This window comes from Mytilus californianus, unplaced genomic scaffold, assembly GCF_021869535.1.
Source record: "Mytilus californianus isolate M0D057914Y unplaced genomic scaffold, xbMytCali1.0.p SCAF_10, whole genome shotgun sequence".
NCBI lineage: Eukaryota > Metazoa > Mollusca > Bivalvia > Mytilida > Mytilidae > Mytilus > Mytilus californianus.
In genome coordinates this window covers 6,839,889-6,860,141 of record NW_026262582.1, presented here as the reverse complement: position 1 = coordinate 6,860,141, position 20,253 = coordinate 6,839,889, and positions in this window count along the sequence as shown.

The following is a 20,253-nucleotide window of genomic DNA, read 5'->3' as shown; positions in this document are numbered from 1 at the left end:
ATAATAGTCAACACTGACACCCGTAAAATACGTAATCTTGTGAGGATAGTATGGACGTTTTGTTTGCAATGAACTATTATAACAGCAGAACAGATGAATGTCATACCTTTAATCAATGAAAAGATCTTACACTCTACATTTTGGTAGTGCAATATTCGGAGGGAAAACTTAAGAGATAATTTATATTTATTGTAATATATACTTTATTTTAATTAATTAGTAAAATTAATCAATTTTTATTTAACTGCTTATTATATAACCTTCCCATAATATTTCACTCCTACATTTTTCAGGTGTTCTGCTAATTGTTTCAGGCTGTTAATATGTGTGCTTGATAATATTTCATTTGCATTTGCTATTTTCATTTTATCATTTATATTTCATGGAAGACTGACATTTGAGCTCATTAAGTATTTGACATTTGCTGGAATTGTCCAATAATATTGAAGCTTGTTGACCGCATTTAAGGAAGTATTTTGGACGGACTTACCTAGCTTTGTTAACTAAATACGATTTTAGCATATATTCTGCAGCCTAAAGTGATTTATTGTTGTCATGATTAGTATCACTAGTTCACCAATTAATTCTTAAAAGACTGGAAAAAAAAAACAATTAGTCAAGTTAAGTCCACTGGGATAACTCCAGAACTGTTCAGAAATTCGCTTGCAGTCAATTAGGATCTCTGAAGTCTCTCCACAAACTGTTCAGTAGTTGGTATTTACCTGTAAAAAAACAAAACTATACTGAATTGTAAGAAAAGCTACTGAACTTGAAATGATCTCTAACTAATTATCGATAACTAATAATATAATCCGTTTGCAACTTTTAGATGATGTTTAGATCAAAATGACCTTTAAAACAAAAAGTCATTTACTAGTATCTGTAGGATTTGTATGTCTTGTCATTAGTCTTTTGTTTGCCTTTACTGTTTAAGGTATCATCCAAAGTTCCTTAGAATTATATCCCGTACACTTTTATTCATTCTTATCTGATGGATAGTCACAGGTTGAGAACTCTGTCCTTTTCTTGGAGGTGTGTTGTTGCAGTCAGGTTCTTTCATTTTGCATGTTATATCAATAAAAAGGTTACAGAAGATAACAAGGGTACATTAAAAAAACAAAAAATAACAATTCAACAACCAAAAAGTACGAAATTAAGTCATTAACACACTAAATTAAAAACTAAATACTCAACAACGTAAACCACGCAAAATCCGCGGTTTGTCAAAGGTGATCCACATGTGGCATTGCATTTCAAGTAACATTTCGGTGATACGTCGTCTACGATGACGTTAGAATCGAGGAAATGTGGATGGCATGTGCCTTCGACTTTTGGAGCAAATCTGTGGTCATCTGTTACAAGGATAATAACGGTCAACTAGATCATGATTTCGTCCACTTTAGGAGGAATGAAGTTGATTTTACTATTAGGATCCCTTGAGTGAATACTTTCCGTGTAACCAGCAACCATCAACCAATGAAACCATGATAGAAAACGCATTGAAATCTATCATTAAACGGCAGATATATATATTCATATACGAATCACACCGTACAACCTTTGTATTCGTTTTCATTTGTTTGTATTGCACATTATCATCAATCCCTTACACTAGGCTAGTAAACTAAGGACACACTTGTATTAATAAAGGAGATAAAAACATCAGGAAGTTATTTGAAATGTAATTAGTTAAAACGGAATCATTATCGACGATTAATATTGTCTATCTCATTTATAAGATAAACCAGTTGAATGAAACTTATCTGAACTATTCTTATTTCTGTAAATTATTTTCCGTTTTCTTTTCCTCGTTTTTCCGCTAATATCACGTGACACTTTAATCTCAGATTTATTTGGTCACTATTGTAGATTAGTTGAAAGTTTCACTTACCCTTCCTCCTCCCCTGGCAATCTATTAACATTTATTTTTTATTTTCTGCTTCTGTTTTATCAATGTTTCAGGTTGACCAGGGAAAGCTGATCTCAGCATATTATTCAAATGGACTTAGAAGTGAGTAAAAAACTTATCCGATGGACAATCTTGCTGGAATCAGACATTTAATGAATATGTTGTTGTGGCTAAATTTTAGTGAGTAACGTGTACATCAGGGTCAAATTGAAACTATCAATGTAACTTTCTTCATTTCAGGATTAACTTTAAAACTTCTAAATTGTTATCTTACTTAGTTTGCAATCATAATATGTAATATATAAGTTGTTCTGTTCATTTATTGTAATACTTTTATTTGCCACAGTCAAGAATGTTTTGGTGAGATACAACAAGATTTAGTGACTGCGATACTTTCGTGCCTTTTACCTCGGATCAAAAAGGGTTTTTACTTTCCTGCGTTACCGTAGAAACTAAATTGAGACCATCTAATGTCTTTCATAAGTGGCCGATTCTGAATTAGTTACAGTAAAACTTTAACTGTTTTATGATCTATAGATTGCTAATCTTCTATTTCTCTCCTTACTTAACCATGGAGTGATGCAAATATGAATCAGCGTATTTTGAGATCAAGGCTCTTGTTCTTTTAAGATCATCTTTGAGGAACGTTAGCATCTATTGTCATCAATGGTACACAGAATTATCATTTTAATCAATTAAGACATGCTGCTTTTTTTATCATTGAAGAACTCGTCATTTCTAGCGAAATGGGCTGCTATTTACCACATAATTTATTTGTTTGTTATACTCTTCCTACAACTTCATTATATACTTAATGTACTGTATTGTATATTTTCAAGGTATGGGTAGGTTGCATTTGCGTTCATGTGTGTCCCTTGATAAAAAATAAAATCAACACTTAACATTACTTATTTAACTCAATTTATAGAAATAAAATGGTTTAACAATGTCTGTTAGAATGACTTTAATTGATGGATATATATCTATAATTTGTCTTGTCGGTTGTTTGTCTTTGTGCTGTAAGGCAGTAAATGAACCAGTTTTATGCATGTTATAGTTAAAATCATATATCAAGTAAATTGTGGCACAATTCAAGATTTACGTATTTCCCTTTCTTCGCTGGTAGGCGATCTGCTCAAGTGGCTTTCTCTGTGTTAAATCTATTCATAATCTTCACAACGGTTTCTAGTGTATCAGTGCAAGCATGATATCCAAGCTTCTAAACACTAGTATGACTGCCAATCTTGTTTCGAATTGTTGAGTAGAAAGTATCATCAACTTGTGTTCTGTTATCAATTAGTTTGTTATTTTTCAAAAAAAAAAGCATTTTCTGTATTACATAATAATTTTGTTTAGAGGAAAAGGGTTATAAAGTTGTCTTAATGTTGCTAATAGGTCATATCTGAACAATATTCTCCTCAAATAATTTTCCATTGAAACTTTTTATATTTTGTTAGTTGATTTTACCGCTTCCTCTACGTCTCACGTGTTGTTAAAGTTTCTTTGCTTCGTAAATTGTGTTTATGATATACTACTCATCTAAGCTAACTATTTATATATGATAGTGATTGTTTCCATGGTTGTCTTGTTTAAATTTCCACCTGTTGGTTAATTAGGGATGTTGAAATAAACATCTTACTCAAAACCTTTCAAATGACAGGTTTGTTTTGATATCAATTTTGAGAAGCTGAAACCATCAAATATATCATTAACAGTTTGACATTTTGTAACATCTTTCATGGTTGCAGAGGAGTAGTTATGAAAGGAATACAAGTGTACGGGGATATAGCTCTGATAGGGAAAGGTATTTGGTAACACATAATCAACTACACTGTTTGTTTCCATATGCACAAAAAAAAAGGTATTGATATATTGCTAACCAAACAAAAACATCTCACATTATAAAGTGGAGAAAAACAAAATGTGAAGAGGACGCAATCAAAAGGTTTTCCCAAAGACAAGAAAGTAAACAGATATTTTGCCATGTGACGCGTTGCTCATAGTAGTGCACCTGGAACACAATAAAAGAAATCAAGAAAATTAGCCATTGGAAAGCAATAAACAGATATCATACAAAGTAGATTTAAAATTGAGTCAATATTATGATTTCCGTGTGCATAAAATGTGTTTCTTGAAAAATGTTTATCAGGTTTGGTGCGTGAAAAATGTGTAAAATTATAAAATAAACTATAACACTAAAGTCATGCCGCCACTATGTCCACTGGTTGATATACTTTGTATGGGATTAAGCTATAGATGTTTTTATTGGAAGATTGTTTCTAATTTCATTATTAGAAATACACTGTAAAAATATAGAAAAAAAAATTATTTTTTTAACCATGTGGTAGTCAATATACATATTCTTATGTTAGCAGAAATACTGTAATTGGAAAACTGACATTTTGAAACCTTTTTAAAATAACGTTGTTTTATGTCAATCATGTTCTCTACGTTGTATAGACTCTTATATATGCAGTAATACTTGTACTTCTGAGCATACATTTTGAAACACTGTGCAACTTGATAATTTTTCATCTCCATATTACATTGCAAGTATGATCGCGATATTCAAAACATTGACAATGACAAACTTGTAATGCTGGGCTGTACGTTTGTCCTTCGGAAATGTGCAACTTGATAATTTTCCATCTACACATTTCATTGCAAGTATTAATGCGATAGACAAATTAATATAAGATGCAGTCACAGAAATAATTATTTTATAAGTACGTATTATATATACAGAATTTAATTTCAGCCTTGTATCACCATCACTGCTGGTGATCCGATGGATAAAATCTGGTGTAGAGTCGCCACTGGTTCAGACGTACTTATAATATAATTATTTCTGTGACTGCATCTTACATTAACTTGTAGGATGCTTTACAATAGATAATTCAGCTGATCTGTAACAATTCCATCTTCATGCCTTATTTATCATGTACTGTGTAACGACACTCATTAAAAACTGACGAGGAAAGGTAACACCCGGCCACCGATAGCTTAATTATTATATAGCCTAGGTGGTCGAGTGGTCTAGCGTGTCGAACAAAGTGCAAGGCGATTTGGTGCCACAATATCTCAGTAGCATGAGTTCGAATCCCGGCCAGGGAAGAACAAAATATCTGCTTCCGTAAATTTACAGATCTAACATTGTTGGGCTGTTGTTTAGACGAACTATATATACAGAATGTATTTTCAGCCTTGTATCACCATCACTGATGGTGATCCGATGGATAAAATCTGTTGTAGAGTCGCCACTGGTTCAGACGTACTTATCATATAATTATTTATGTGACTGCATCTTACATTAACTTGTAGGATGCTTTACAATAGATAATTCAGCTGATCTGTAACAATTCCAGCTTCATGCCTTATATATCATGTACTGTGTAACGACACTAATTAAAAACTGACGAGGAAAGGTAACACCCGGCCACCGATAGCTTAATTATTATATAGCCTAGGTGGTCGAGTGGTCTAGCGCGTCGAACAAAGTGCAAGGCGATTTGGTGCCACAATATCTTAGTAGCATGAGTTTGAATCTCAGCAAGGGAAGAACAAAAAATTTGCTTCCGTAAATTAACAGATCTAACATTGTTGGGCTGTTGTTTAGACGAACTATATATACAGAATGTATTTTCAACCTTGTATCACCATCACTGCTGGTGATCCGATGGATAAAATCTGTTGTAGAGTCGTCACTGGTTCAGACGTACTTATAATATAATTATTTCTGTGACTGCATCTTACATTAATTTGTAGGATCCTTTACAATAGATAATTCAGCTGATCTGTAACAATTCCATCTTCATGCCTTTGATATCATGTACTGTGTTACGACGCAAGGTAAAAACTGACGAGAAAACGTAACACCCGGTCACCGAAAGCTTTATTATTATAGAGCCTAGGTGGTTGGGTGGTCTAGCGCGTCGGGCATAGTGCAAGGCGATTTGGTGCCACGATATCTCAATAGCATGAGTTCAAATCACGGCCAGGGAAGAACAAAAAATTTGCTTCCGCAAATTTACAGATCTAACATTGTTAGGCTGTTGTTTAGACGAATCTATGTTTATTTAAGGAGAATAATAGATAAACACATTGAATAACACGTTTCCTAAACGGAGAATAATAGATAAACACATTGAATAACACGAATCTGTATCTTTATTGCGAATGTAATTATTCAGGGTTTTTTTGCTTTTTGAATTTAAAAACAAAAAAGGAAAAGAAGGGTTGAACTTACAATGCGTGTTCAATGTTTTTTTTTCAAAATTGTGGATTCGATCAATTTTATTACATGAGTTTGTTTCATGCACACTAAATTAACTAGCCATACCTCAATTTTATAAGTGTTTCTACAGATGATTGTACACTGACGTTGAGGTGCTATCGTTATTTTAATGATCGAACCTTGCAAAATCATGTATACATATACGTTAACAAGTGAAAGATAAATGAACACAAATGCTTGTTAATGTATGAGTATCCAATTCAGTAAAGGCAAAGTAAATATATTTTTTAATATAAAAATAAGGAGATATGGTACGCTCGCCAATGAGAAAAATCTCCATCAAACATATGTTTATGCTGTATGTATATATTATTTTCACTTTTTTATCTGCAATTATTTCATGCTGTTTTTTAACTGACTTGGTATTTATTTTTTTTGCATTTACTTTTTTCGTTTAAATATTTACATGTATAATTCATATCAGACTGACATTTTAGCACAGTTATGTATTTGACATTTGATGTAATTTTGCATTGTTGTTAAACCTTGTTAACCGATTTTAAGTAACTAATTGAAAACAAACTTCAAATACAAAACACTACATAACAAACTAAACACTGATCAACAATATCTTTACAAAAAAAAAGGTGCTCAGGACGAGTAATTAGGTCCCACCCCAAATATATCAAATGTGTAATCACAGGGCATTCAAGCTTTCAACAACATAGTATGGATGCTTTATGCGTTATACCAGATCTCAATGAAAATTTGTTGATTAAAAAGTTAAAACTGTACTTGGGTGGTGCTTTTTGGGGAAGTGTGCTTATATTATCTTCAATAACTCAATCATGAACACTCAAAACCAACAATTTGAACACCAAGTATGTATTCCAAATGAAGTTACAATTCATAAAGTGATTGTTGAAATAATTCAGTACCTCTAAGCATCTATTAAAATTCTAGGCAAAGCTGATACTATGAGAATTAAAAAAAGACAGATGTTGATTGGTTGAAATAGATAATATCACAGAAACATATAGATCTGCTATATATTGACCTATAACCACAAATTGAGAGTTAGGCAAGAAATTTGCTAAATTTTCTTAATGTCAACTTTTATTTTTTTTGATTTTAGCAACATTCTTAAATCTCATACCTATGCAATTAGTATGACCAGGTCGAGGCGATATTCCAAAATAGTGTTTCCTTCCAGAATTTAGTGTTCACAATGAAAAAAAAAAAAAAAACACTTCACCATGAACGCTCAAACTCGACAAATTGAAAACTTAAGAATTCAGAATAATTGAATAACAATATTACCAGAATTGTCATAATTATAAGGATTTGTCAAATACAGATATATTAGTCAATTTTGCCTCCGAAATGCGATCCTTTAATACAAAAGATTTTCCATTGTAAAACTGCCATTTTACAGCAGTAACCATTTCTGCACATCATACATCGTTTTGATATATTAATTGAGATGTGTGTAAAATATCAGATTAAGTAAAGCTGTTTCACTTATATATTATGACCAAAGACTATCATGCTTAAAATTGTCATTTTAGGTAAAATTTGACATGTTTATGACGTTCTAAAAACATATTTTTTTCATAGAAATCTTTTATGTTAGCTACAAGTTTTTACCTGTTCCTGAAATGACAGTTTTAGTAACTGGTAACTGCCTTTGACATTTGTTTGAATTGAGCCTGTCCATGTTGTTAATGTTAGAAAGTTTTTTAATTTCTGTAAGATTTGTATTCTGTTTTGAAGCATGCATGTTATCTGTGATTGTATGTTAATGATGAATAACATGTGCATGGTTTTTTTTCCAAATATTTGTGAATGCATTTTCATATTCATTGTATATATAATATATAAACTGCGAAAAAAATGACAGTTTAAGTAAATGGTAACTGCCTTTGATATTTGTTTGAGTTGGGCATGTCCATGTTGTCAACACTTAATTTTTTAAATTTCTGTAAGATTCTGATTTTGTTTTTGAGCATGTATGTTATCTGTGATTGTATGTTAATGATGTACAACATTTGTATGTTTTTTTCAAAATATTTGTGAAAGTATTTTCATATTCAATGTGTATATAATATACCAACTACAAAAATATGACAGTTTTAGTAAGTGGTAACTGCCCTTGATATGTGTATGAGTTGAGCCTGTCCATGTTGTTAATATTTATTTTTTTAACTTCTGTGAGATTTTTATTCTTCTATTTTGGAGCATGTATGTTATCTGGGATTGTATATTAATGATGAATAACATATGCATGGTTTTTTTTCAAAATATTTGTGAATGCATTTTCATATTCATTGTATATATAATATACTCCGAAAAAAATTACAGTTTAAGTAAATAGTAACTGCCTTTAATATTTGTTTGAGTTGATCATGTTCATGTTTTAATATTTATTTATTTTTTTTAATTTTTTTTTTTCATTTCTGTAAGATTTTGATTCTTTTTTCAAGGATGTATGTTATCTGTGATTAATGTTAATGATGTACAACATGTGCATGGGGTTTTTTTTTAAATATTTGTAAATGCAGTTTCATATTCAGTGTATATATAATATATCAACTGCGAAAAAATGGCAGTTTTAGTGAGTGGTAATTGCTTTTGATATTTGTTTGAGTTTATCATGTCCATGTTGTCTATATTTAATTTAATTTTTTTTTATTTCTGTAAGATTTTGATTCTTTTTTCGAGGATGTATGTTATCTGTGAGTGTATGGTAATGATGTACAACATGTGCATGGTTTTTTTTTATCAAAATATTTGTGAATGCAGTTTTATATTCAGTGTATATATAATATATCAACTGCGAAAAAATGGCAGTTTTAGTAAGTGGCAATTGCCTTTGACATTTGTTTGAGTTTAGCATGTCCATGTTGTCAATATTTATTTTTTTTTAATTTCTGTAAGATTTTTATTCTGTTTTGGAGCATGTATGTTATCTGTGATTATAGGTTGCACTTTGTAAATACAGCTGTTTCTCAAACCACGCCTTTTTTGGGGAGATATAGAATATTCATAGATAATTAATTTTGTTTACATACTGGTTCCCAGTTATGATCTTTAGGTTTCATCTCATAGAGACATAACTTGGGAATGTTATATAGAAATCTGTGGTAATCCTACAGTCAAGGTAGGGATAGTTAAGAAATTTAGTGTAAGTTTAAACTCTTAGAAGTTCGGGGCATATAAATGTTGAAAATATGCCGCACAGCCCTATATTTCGACTTTTGAAAAAAATTGTAGTGTATTTGAACTTTCCATTCTAGGATATGATTTTTTTCAAAACTTCATAGTAAAAGTGGCACAGTTTTAGCCGTAAAAGGAGTTCCTATGGGAAATTGCATTGTCAATATTTACAGAAATGCAACCTATAACTGATGTTAGATGGTAAAAATCACTAATAGATGTTTATTATTACGGAACACGCGTTGAAATGCGAATAGTAAATGAACGGTCAAACTCGACAAATTGAAATCTTAAGAATTAAGAATAATAGAATAGCAATATTGCTAGAAATGTCATATAAGGATAAGTCAAATCCAGATATAAAGGTCAATTTTGCCTCCGAAATGCGACCCTTTCGTACAAACGATTTAATGTTTTCCATTGTAAAACTTCCATTTCACAGCAATAACCATCTCTGCACATCATACATCGTTTTGATATATTAATTGAGATGCTACGCCCGTTTATGTTCTCCTTTTACAGACTTCATTAACAGCAGTGTGTTCCTGGCGCAAAAACTGCACCATTATGTTTATAAGGATTCAGAACCAAAATCTACAAAACGCAATTGCCACAATCATTATCGTAAACTGACCTTCACTATGTACATGTGTCTCAACTCACATGAACTATGTATTCGAGATCTGATTTTTTAAGATACCATAATAGTCGTGTGAAATGTATATTTAAGGTTTATGTCCTATCCCCTTGTGTGATATTGTAAAAAAGTGTGGATTTGCATGTCGGTGATGCATGCATAGAAAAAAAACGCTGACTTTGTCGACGCAAGCAAATTTCTCCATTCTGATTTAGTACGATTCCCTCGCTTTTCGTTTGTGTTATTTTGGTTGGTATATTCTAATCAAATCTCAAAATTATTACATATAAGACTAAGAAACATTCTTCTGTATTGTTTGCCAAAAAAACTAAAATCAAGTGTTAAGAGTAAACAATTTGATTAAATAAGTCATTTGTAAACAACAAAGAAACTTATCAAAGATCCAAGGCGTTTTATGCAGTACGACAAACGCGTGTTTCGTCGACAAAAGACTAATTACTGACGTTCGAATCAAAGAAGTAATAGGCAAAATCAAGTACGAAGTTGAAGAGCATTGAGGACCTATTAAGTCCGAAATGTTTTGCTAAATACAGCTAAAGTGATATATTCCTATATCGAGTCCTGGGGTAGGACGGTGTTATAATCTCAAATATTTTAAACACCATTATTATTCAGATTGGGTCAACATTAAGCTCTTTCGTGATACCTCACAGCTTAATTCGGATGAATTATGAGTTTGGCTATTGTGTTTTACCCCTTTGTTTCTTTTGTTGCCTTTTAGTAGTTTGTAGATGCATGGAATACATAATTTTTTCTCTCAACTTCAAAATGAAATAGATATTAGCCAAATGTGCCGTGAGAAAAGATTCCGTCTATTTCACATCTTAAACATCTTTCTGTCTGCAGAATCGCTAAATTTTGCATTCTTAGAGATAATTTCGAGAAAAGCCTACGCAGGTCAAACATCTTTTAATACTTCATTTCGGAAAATCTTTTTCAAACAACGTAGACATTATCCTTTAAACCATTCCCTGAAAGAATTTTTGCATCATTCAATGACAGAATATTCAACAACCTAAATTAACACCCTAATTTCCTGGTATGCTTATGATTCAATTAACTGAGCATATTTCCGATTCTGCCGACAGCACAGGGGAATCCTGTATCACCTTGAAAAGGCCTTTCAAAGAAGAACCAAGCGAAGTCCGACTGAAATTGTATGAAGCATTATTAAAACTGTTAATTGATGGTAAAGTTTCCTTAAATTTTCATTTTCATCAGAACTGACACCTCTAATGGAAGCTTTTTTGGCATCAAATGGAGAAAATGTAAAACTTTTACTCGACAACGGAGCAAATTTAAAATCCAGAGATGACCGTGGCTTGTCAAAAAACGTCTCGTCCTTTTTCTAAAAAAAGGTCGTCGGAAGATACCAAGACCTTGTTGATAAATATTCCGTATCAACTCCACAAATAATACATGATGGTCTTGACGTATAGTTTCTAGGTACTGACGTTGTTTATCATCATCTTAATTACGTGTTATAGTGTTCTTTTATTTGTCTTTGTAAATTATATAGTCAATTTTGGTAATATCCCTTTGGCGGGGATGGGTACTTATGCATCCCGCCAATGTGTTGTTGTGCTTTGTTATTTTTGAATTCTTGTCTTTCATTTCTGCTTATGTGCTTAGTCTATATGCCATTTTGTTTTTCGTTGTTGACATATTTGTTTTTTTTTTTATAGTGATTAAGATTATAACACAATGTTGACTTCTGAGCCCGTATTTTTACCTATTATGTCTGTTTGTTTTGTTCACACATTGTTGTCAATATAATGGAATTTTATGCGACTGTCATACGTTTTTCTACAGGTACAGCCAAATTTACTAATCAGATCTTTGTATCTATGAAAGAAATTAGCAAAAGTTTTACGTAATTTATGGTAACAAAATCCCTGGCTTAATAATTTACCAGTGATGCATTGATTGCGTTCGTTAAAATCTATGACATCACTACACACACGGGCATAACGAACGAGTTAGAATATATAAACACCTTATGATGAAGCCAAAGGAACATCGCCGTCTAAAAAAGGAAAATTAACTATAGGGAATGAAAAATCGTCTCTTTTGTCGTAAATTTTCGTATAGAGTTTTCCTTTAGAGATTGAAATTTCCAAATCCAGAAAAATACAACTACTGCTGTTTATGTTAGATTTAGTTAAAGTTAGTTCTATTGGGTAAATATCGGTAGTATATTTAGAGAACTCTGGATTATTTAACGAAAAAATATCATCTAGACAACGGAAGGTATTGTTGAATGTATCAACCAAATGTAACAATGAGTTTTACTGAGTTTGGTAATAAACTGAGATTCATAGCAATACAGGAATAAATCTGCTATTAAAGGGGCGCAGTTAGTGCCCATAGGAATACCTACTACTTGTCGATACATTTTATCGCCGAAACGTACATATTTTAATCTTCAATCATATCTTCACATTTCAAGTAAGTGTATCTAGCGTACTTACGCTTTTCGTTACAGAAAAGGCCTTAAACGAGTTACAGCAAATAAATTTGTAATGAGATTTTTCAAAAGACCATTTAATTAAATATGAAAACTTTTTCTTGATAAGATTGTGTGGAAGTTTAGTATAGAGAGTAGAAAAATCATAACTGTCAACAGAATTAAAAGGACCATCAAAAGCATGTATTTTATCTAAAACATCTAACACCTTCTGCTGTTGTCTGTTCTGTGGTCGGGTTGTTGTCTCTTTGACACATTCCCCATTTCCATTCTCAATTTTATCTAAAGAATTTTTAACACTCCAAAAATAATTAATACCACTATTTTCATAAGCTTCATTACAAAAATTAATAACAAGTTCTTTGATAGTAGTAAGGGAGGTAGTTAGAAGCACTGATAGATTGGTAGTAGAACACTTACTAGATGCGGAGATGAAACGTAATTTAAATGGTTTTTTGTGCAATTTAGGTAACCAGTACATAGTAGGGACTTTCAAATGTTCGGAAGAGGCTTTAAGCTGGGTAGTGGCAGTGATATGCTTGTTTACAATTTGACTCTCTGTTGAGCGTACGGACCTTAATGTAGATGAATTTGTAATTTCGTTTTGGAGAACTTCCGTGTAGTATATGCGTCACACCACCACTACATTATTTGCTGCTTTGTCTGCCGGTACGAACACAACCCGCTTTGCGAGTACTTGGAGTTTATTTTTCATTCTGAAAATGGGAATATCATGGACCCTATTACTGATTTCAGAATTGTTTTCAAAATGAGATATACGAATATTAACAGTATTCATAATTTTATTCAAATAACTGTCTAGAGATTTTTTATCAGATTTTTCACGTTTACACCAATTTTTACATTCGACAGACAGAGCGTCTGTAATGACCTGACGACACTGTTTCCAATCTATTTTAGACGGAGGACGATATTTCGGTCCTTTCTTAAGAAAAGTTATGACCTCACGGTCTTCGACGATGTTGAGGTCTCCTGTAAGGACATGACCATAGAGAACATATCTAAAACTAGATGTTTCACAATCTCAAGTGGAAGGAACATTATTTTCTATATTGACGTCTGATGTAACTGACGTATAATTAAAATCAAACTTCTGCTGTTTTTTTTTTCATAAGAATACGAAATAATAGGTGGTTCTATATTATCAAAATATAGAGGTACTTGGCTTTGGATGGTAGAGTCATTGAATATACTAGATAAGTTAATAAAATCAATACCTCTATTTATATATTTTAATTTAAGAAAATGCCGTTCATGATTTTCAGGTTTATCGATACTAGGAAATAGCCTATGATGACAAAAGGCTGAAATAATACGGGTATATTCATACATTGGGCTAAAAAAAGAAATTGTATCACAATCCAGAAAGATAGCATATAATTTACTTTTTGGTATCTGACCCAGTTTGCATAATACTTGATGGCTGCCATTATTTTTTATTATAGGTAACAGATCAGCAAGTGTATAATTTATACGATGTTTAATACGTAGATAACGGTTTTTGCGTTTGCCATGATACCTTTTATTTCTAAGTCGTTTATCGACAATATTAATGACATCGATTGAAGTTTTAGTTATGTTCCCTGTGCTAATAATTTGTCATTAAGACCGAGAGGATATGCTGTTTGAAGTCTTTTTATCAAAGATAATTCGCGAACTTCACGTGATTTTTCAAATTGCTTGTGTGATTCTTCAAGTTGTTTCTGAACGGTTTCAAGTGGTTGGTTTTTAATAAATTTTAAATTGTGATTATGTTTATCTAAATGTTGATATATCAAACTTTTGAATTTTTTAGGTTTACGAAAGCGGTAAAGGTGTTCTTGATTTCTTTTGTAATACGCTCAGATTGTTTCGTCTGTCCCACATATTGAATACCACACTTAGGTTGGGTTCAAGCTACCACGTATATCAATAAGGGTTTGAGTTTTTCAGGTAATGTCACAGGAAAAGGAGAGCAAAAAAGCTCTCTCGTTCACTGTTGACCGTACGGTATTTTGTGAAGTTAATCTAAAACAGGTTAGTCACTTTTTGGCATTGCACGGGAACATTTGTGGATATCCACGCGCATTTTTGTTAAACAATCTGGCTGTAGAGGCATTACAAATACGTTTGTTTAAGCACGTGGATATCCTAGAAGTTGTGTTGTTAATAATTTTCTTTCCATTACGTAAAATCATGATAATTCAATAGGGGTATAGGAAAAATGAAAAAGACCGGAGGTTGTAACAATGAATAAGGATCACAATTACTATGCATGTTTAGAGTTTTCGAAATTGTGGATTCAATCAATTTTATTACATAGTTTGCTTTATACACACTTTGATCCTTGCAACATCATGCAAGTAGATCGATTAACAATGGGATATGACTGAAAATAAATCCTTTTCAATATGTGTGTTTCCAATACAGTAAAGGCAAAGTTAATCTGTTTCTATATGTAAAAATAATATGATGTTGTATGATTGTCAATGATAATACAATCCACCAGAAATAAAATGAAGTATAGGTTAACAATTATAGGCCACCAAAACAGCCTTCAACAACGACAAAAACCCATACCGTATAGTCAGCTACAAAAGGCTCCGACATGAAAAATGTATAAATTATAAACTAAGGTAACTGTAGTAATATTTGTGATGTGAAACAATCTGTGAAATATCATTAATAGCAAACCAAATGACGTAGATATGTCACCAAATATAGATCAGCGTTTGCTGTATTTACGCCACAGACAAAACCTTGACTTATTATAACACTTAACATTGTAATAATTGTGTATTTTAGTATTTTTTCAACAACCTACGCAAATCAAATATATGAAATTTGAAATTAAAAAGAAAATTAGCAGGTTTTTTCAGTGACATTTCCGTGAAAGTTTACTTAGTGGACTTTTTATGAAGGACCTTGGACAATTACCTTACCTCGGCGATCGTTTCTTGGTACCTTGATGTTTATTGTTTTTTTGTTACCCGTATGTTTTGGGTGTGTGCAGTTAAATCATATTTCTTTTTTTTTCAATTGATGAACTGTTAAACAATAAACAAGATATCTGTATTAAACATGTAATACTATGTGATTATTGCCTGACGACTGCTGGAACAAACTAGAGGTAATGGTTACAAGGCTCATACATGATAACACCTCCCCATGTACAGGAACTGCAAACTCTATGATTAGTTTAAGGAAACCCCAAAAAATATGCTGTTTCTGACAATCAATAGAATGAGCACAATTGCTGAAATGGTTAAGATTCTGAGATAGTTTCATTAACTTCTGATGAGGGGTTGGAGGAGAACCGGATACAAATATATCATACTTTGAAGACTTGACAAAGACTATTTCATAACAAAATAAACCCAAAAATCATTTAGAGAAAGAAATGAAATAGAAAGTCCCAAAAATAAATCATTTATGTAGGATTTTAAAAAATACCCACCATATGCTTATTATCGGATTAGGAACAAAAGTGGATACAAACTTACGACGTTAAGACGAACAGAGGGACAAACTAACAGACGAACAATCAAATTTCCCATCAGGATATTTTTATGTCATTTTATTTTTTGTTTAAGATCATTCTCTGCATGAACAATATATAAATTTATTAACGATTAAAAAAAAGACAAAAAGCCAAAACGAATAATTAGATAAGAATTTTTTTATACGAATTTGAAATTGCATATCAACTCATTCACATTAGCGTTATAATTGAATATTCGATTACAAGATTTATTTTATGTCATAATAGTTGCGAATCTCAACCTTACTTTCTGTTTGGAACCAAAATAATTCAGCATTGATAACCGTTACAACTAACAGCTGAACACAAACCGAAATCAAAATATGATAACAGTTGATAGTAACCAAGAAAACATTGATAACTTATTTTTTTTCATTTTGAGAGTTGTCTCATTGGCAACGTACAAAATATTTTTATTTATATATTTCTTATTCAAAGCTAACTATCATCAAAGTACAGAACTGAATACTTTGCCTGTAAGATACAATAGTTTAAAACTTTAAAAAGTTATCAGAACTCAAAACGCCATAAATTACGCTGTCTTTATTCAATCATATTCTTATTCCAAAAACAAAATACCACCAATTCGAAAATTCCCTCCACAATTGTTTTATTTCCGAGCATTCAAAAAATGTATGCTCTATAAGTTGCACTTTTTAAATTCAGCTGTTTCACAAACCACGCCTCTTCTGGGGAGATATATAATATTCATAGATATTTTGTTTTGTTTACCTACTGGTTCTCAGATATGATCTCTTTGTTTCATCTCGTAGAGACACAATTTGGAACTGGTACCAGTATTAATACACATGGATAGCGGCCAAATTGAATTCTGAGGAAGACCCAAAATGAAGGGAGGGGTAGTACATAATTTTAGTAAAAGGTTAAACTCTTAGTAGTTCGAGGCATATAAATGTAGAAAATATGCCGTACAATCCAGTATTTTGACCTTTGAAAAAAATAGTAGTGCTTATGAATGTATGAATTTCCATTTTAAGATATAAGTTTTTACGAAACTTCATAGTAAAAGTGGCACAGTTTTAGCCGTAAATGGAGTTACTTTGGGAAATTGCATGGTTTATATTTACAGAAGTGCAACCTATATTGGGTTAAAAAGAAAACATGTAGAATTTCATCAATTCTGGTTGATCTTAATAGATGTTACTGAAATTAACTCGAATATAAAGTTTAATCAATATTTCATGAAGATTGAAAAAACCCTGGGCCTTACATATGATGACTCAGCATAACTTCACAGTTTACAGAATGCATAGTTTACCTCAAACCTTGTATGCAAAGTAAAATAATAATACATGCATATATGTAATTTAAATTGTTAAGAAGTGCATATAATTACTCTTCAGAGTCATTGAAACTCATAGATCCTTGATGCACATTGTTATTCGGGTGATTTTGTTCTGTCGAAAACCAATAAGTAAGCCATAACACCTGACTTTGCTTTCTTGTGACCGCGCCATCAAAGATTACAAGCTAGAGATAAGAAAAAAGGCAACTCTTTTAGACTAACAATGGTGTTTTCTATCATAACATTACACTAAATATTCCATATTTACAGAAACAGGAGGATTATTTAGCAAATTTGAGGCCCCAGGGGCAAAATACAGAGAAACATCTCTCACCCCTTTGTCATAAAACAGATAATTTACCTTGTAAAAGCTATAATTTTATTATTATAAAGGTCTTGTGTATAGAAAACAATAAACTTGCTTTGAAGTTATGCAAAAAATCAGATTTAAAGAGGGATAGTACAAAATTTTAGAATAAGGTTAAACTCTTTGAAGTTAGAGGCATATACATGTTGAAAATATGCCGCACAGCCCTATATTTTGACCTTGAAAAAAGTGCTTATGAAATTTCCATTCTACGATATAGTTTTTTACGAAACTTCATAGTAAAAGTGGCACAGTTTAAGTCGTAAAAGGAAATTGCATTGTCTATATTTATAGAAGTGCATCCTATAATTTCTATCTCTTTACAACTGGCACATTCATCAGTATCTGAAAATCAATATTTTTTAGAAGATAATTATGAGAGACTATTATTTGCAAAATTTTGTATTGGAAAGCTTGTAGTTTACTTTCTATATATAGATATAAGAATATGTTGTAAGAATGCCAATGAGACAACTCTCCATCCAAGTCACAATTTGTATAGTACATTTGAAAACCAATGAATAAATATATTTTCCATTTTCCAGGAGAAACAATTCCCTCATCGATTAAAAGTAAATAAAAATCTTTTGCAAACAATTAATAGCCTTTTTTATATTTTCACGCTCAAAAGCAAATTTAAATGACTTGCTGTATGGTCACATGTGTTGCTGTATTAACAATTCTTTTCAGTCACGTGGTATAACACATTTTAGAGATAGAAAAGTAACATTTATGTTATATTCTAGATTAAAAGCGTCGTGAGGCAAAAATTCGCCATTGTCATCAACATTATCATTGATGAACCTTATGCCTTTCATATACCAAGATTTGTAAAAAATACTCGTATTTTCAACTTTGATAAAAGGGTAGAACCAAATAAATTCTTTTTCTCACATGAAATGCATCTAACGGGTTAAAAATTCCTGGAAATGTTTCCAAGCAGATAACACTTCTTTATAAAAAGAGGTATTTTTGAATTTAAAAAGATCTGCTTATAAATAAATCCTGTAAATCAAATAGAGGGAAGCATTCATGTTGTCATTTGGAGTCATGTTCCGACAGAAATCGTTTCAACCACAAATTACGAAGGGATAACTGCTGTTATTCAAATTGTTGGTCTTTTAGTCACCCTTCGCTAGGAAACTGTTGAATAAATTCCGATTTAACTTTCTGAGTACAACCAGTTCATACAAAAATATAAATATCACGTTGTATTTTAGTTACATTAGATGTTGGTACACGAGTAGATGAAATAACATAAACTAGCTTAGATATCGTTGTGGCACGATTATTGACAGTAGTTCTTTAAATAATAACCTTCATTCATTTATTTCGTTCGTATCTCCCGACGTATATTTTACTGCTAAACTCGGTCATACTTATTTTAACTTTTGCACAGATGCTTGTTATGCGGAATGATCTTTCATAAAACATAAGTCTATTAAACATCAGTATATAGATATTTATATAATGTTGTCTTACATATTGGCATTAAGGCTCTTAACTTCTAAAATGTAATGCAAAACAGCAAAACCTACAAACATAGACTTATTTTGATATCATGTCATTGATATTTAACATTTAGCAACAGTTGTACCAAAAAGATATCTTTTGCTACAAAATGTATTATACAAAGATGATTATGAATGTTGGTAAAACATCTTTTTGGGTAACGCTGTTGTGCATATATATTAAGACCAATCCTCAGCTTCAAATTGCCATTTTAGGTCAAATACGTAAATTTTGACATGTTTATGACGTCTAAGGAACTTTACAAGTCACCTTATTGTACTGAAGTGTCCAGATTATATTAAACGGTTCATTAATGATTAAGTTCCACATACGTTTGAAAGACTTGAATTAATTTACTATTTTTGCTATTTCAGAAGCCAAATAACGTCATTTATCACAACTCCGCCTTTGATAAATACAGTTTATAACTTATTCGACTGAAGAGGTTTCATGCATCGGAAAACATTAGATTTACTGCCAGGTATCTTTTATGAACTAATAAATTCTTAAGTATTGATATACATTTGTAATTATAATACCACAGCAATACAAAATAACAATGCTTGTTTATTTTGTAAAGATCAGAAACAATAAAAACCCAAAGTCTGATACATCAGTCAATTTAATGTTAATTTTAAAAAACCCAAAACAATTTACCCCTCATAATTTTAATTAAGATTGAGACAAAAATATGATCAGGTACGCCCGTGAAAAACATTGTAAAACAGAAAAAATTAAAAAATATTTCAGATGATATAAACAGATCTAAATAGAACATGACCAATTTGCATGTGACAATTGCAACCTCAAAAAAGATCAGTTACAAAATATAATCAACAGGAAAATCACAAACGAGCTATATCATCAAAGTCATATCTTCACTGTCTATTGGGGGATAATAATTGTATGAGATAAAAATATAGATGTTTTAATAGAAGATTAGTTGTAATATATCATAAAAACTATTATAATTACAAATGAACAGTACAAATGCAGAAAAAAATATACTTTTTCAACCATGTGGTAGTCAATATACTTATTCT